General features: G+C 40.9%; 1 protein-coding gene across 2 annotated transcripts in view; it reads right to left on the bottom strand.

The window, feature by feature from the left end:
* The window catches only part of LOC117178351 (DDB1- and CUL4-associated factor 13), a 185,279-nt gene that overhangs the window by 132,533 nt on the left and 49,900 nt on the right, over positions 1-2,846 (bottom strand). The gene's annotated exons all lie outside the window — the stretch shown is intronic.

Raw genomic sequence — 2,846 nt, 5'->3', positions numbered from 1 at the left:
TAAATTAATCTTAATTTAGGTTGAAAAGATCAAAACTGAAAAGGTTTTTCCGTTTTTATAAAAAGGCGTTTATTCAATAAAACCCTAATCTAAGCTTTTACGTTTTGATTTCTATCATCTGGCTAAACTTCGGCAAATAACGCGAAATATGCTAAATAAAAGATGGTCTCTAGAGCCGATTCTCTCTGTACTCGTTAATTTTTTTATTTATCAAATTATAGAATCTAGTAGTAGTATAATTTCTTTATGGTCACTCTTAACCTATGAAGAGGATCACGCGTTTGTATTCCTATGATACTATATCAAGCAAAACGTTTAATTATTAATTAATTAATTCTTTGATAGTGAACTTTATCGAAATACACACTCCCTCGACTAGTTCCCAAGGAGAACCCCACGACTATTCTAATATGAATCTCTCTACTAACCCTTTAAACTTCAGTTTGGCCAGATAACCGACACTTCCTAGACTAGGTTTCGAGAACAACCCCGAAGCTATTCGTCTGTGCGCTTTATCTTTTGAAACGCTTCCCTGTATCTTTGGAAATTGAGTTGAGGCCTGAGAGTTAAGACACACTACAGGTCCTTGGCTTCGTAGCGCGAACAATAGAGCGAGAGCAAACAAGGCACGACGCGATTGAGAGAGAGAGAAAATTACAATCTCTGTGTAACCAGGTAGTTTCCCTTTTAGGAACTCTCGTTAAAATTCTCAGAAATATAGTCTCTTTTCTAGAGAATAAGAAAACCTTTAAATTTTAATTCGCCTGCTCCCTGAACTAGCGTTCATGGAAAACCAAGAGGCTATTCGTCTACAGATACTTCCTTTAAATTTTAGTATGGTGAAAAATCTAGACTTTAAGTCAAATGTTCGAAATTCAAATGAAATTTATTTAGGATCATTTTCTCTCCTCAGAAAAATAAAAGAATAGTAATACTCTTACGCAAAAGGCTGAGACTATAATTCTTACAAGTGGATTAAATACTTTAAAAAGATTCCCGAAATTACTACCAAATATCTAGAATCATTCCTGCCCTCTACTTGCGTGGGCGGATGAGAGGGAGGAACGACGAGCTTGCGCAACAAAAATTCTCCTGAAGACTGCAACACTGCATAGTGTCTTCTAGGATGAATCTCCTATTGCCTATTTACAGGCTATATCCTGTAACTCACATATATATATATAATTAAAAATTTGTCATAATGACAACCGCAGGATTTCGCCGGGAGCGGGTGCTAATCCGAAAAATTGCACTCGGTTCCAGCGAAATCGTGGTAAAATTTCAGCCACAACCACGTCTCACAACCGTGAGATAGGTGGTTACAATCTGTAAAGGAATCAATACGACGATCCAGCAAAAGCCTCGTGCACCCTAAGAACACGGAGCGACCCAAGGACGACCGCCTTCTCCATTTTTCTCGCAAGTGTTCTAGCATATTGTTGACATGCGTTGCCACTCCCTTATAAGGTCCCGATACCTCTCTTTCTTTTCATTCTCCTTGGCTATGATGTTTTTGTCAGCTGGTGCCGAAAATTCGATAACGAACATGGTTCGCTTCTCGAAGTCAAGAAGAACCATGTCAGGCCTCGAGTGAGCAACAGAAACAATTGTCGAGAATATAAAGTTCCAGTATATGCGGCACTTCCCATTCTCGACAATTGACTCAATTTCCCTAGGAGCATTTAGAGGAGCGATATTAAGGTGAATGCCGTAGGAGTGACAGAGATGGTAATAAAGTACTCTTAGTGCCGCATTGTGCCTTTAAATTTAGGTCGTTTCCGCGTGAGTTGGAAAACTAGATAGTATGTGAGCTAAATGCTCGGGGTGTGCATGGCACTCCCTGCAGCTATCATCGGGAATGTCTTGGCTCAAAAAGTGGCGACGGTATGTTAAGGTGAAAATGACACCGTCTTGGCATGCAAAAATGAAACCCTCTGTACCAGACTTTAATCCGGGCGATTTAAGGAAAGCAAACGTTAGCTCACAAGACATTGACTGATCCTTCACATTTCTGTGGAAGATACCGTGCATCCTCTTATCGAGGAGCTGTTCACGAAAGTTTTTCTCTTGTGCTTTCTTAATCCGGGCTTTCAGGAGTGAGTACTCGAGATAGATGAGATTTGATACATTTTGCTCACCCCTAATACAGAAGTCAAGTCCGAGTGTTTCAGCAGCCTCCTCCGCTGCTTTGTACAGAAATGCTCCTTTGCCCACTTCTTCGTGATTCCTGACCAATTTAAGAAGAGGGTCTCTGCCATTTGCAACTCTATGTGCTGTACCCAGAATAATCCTGTTATGAAGACATTCAAGACTCAATATTCCGCGACCCCCTTGACGGCGTGAGAAGTACAGTCGCGGAACGGAAGACTTAAGATGCATGCGCATTTGTCTAACCCAAATTCCATTCCAATTTTCTCAGTATATCGTTCGACAATCCCCAGAGCTAGATGCAGTTGCTCTCTGTTTTTAGCATAGATCTTAAGATCGTCCATGTAAAATACATGAGTGACCTTGTACTTTCGATCTGCAGGTTTGCCGCACAAGTACCCGCCGGAATGGCGCAGTGCTAGAGATAGTGGCAATAATGTAAGGCAAAAGAGGAGTGGGCTTATGGTGTCGCCCTGAAAGACACCTCTTTGAAATGTGACCTTGTTAGTTGTCACACGATTTTTTCCAGATGAGATAGTAAATCTGGTTTTCCCAAGCGGCATCAAACTCTCTATGCACCCAACTATTTGCGGATCAACCTTTAAGATTTCCAAAAGACAGATGATAAGTTTATGGGATGTCGAATCGAAAGCTTTCCGATAATCAATCCAGGCCATCGATAGGTCACGCTGGTAGAA

Source organism: Belonocnema kinseyi, chromosome 8, assembly GCF_010883055.1.
Source record: "Belonocnema kinseyi isolate 2016_QV_RU_SX_M_011 chromosome 8, B_treatae_v1, whole genome shotgun sequence".
Classification (NCBI taxonomy): domain Eukaryota; kingdom Metazoa; phylum Arthropoda; class Insecta; order Hymenoptera; family Cynipidae; genus Belonocnema; species Belonocnema kinseyi.
The sequence above is the reverse complement of the archived record's forward strand: the minus strand, read 5'-3'. Positions and strand labels throughout refer to the sequence as shown.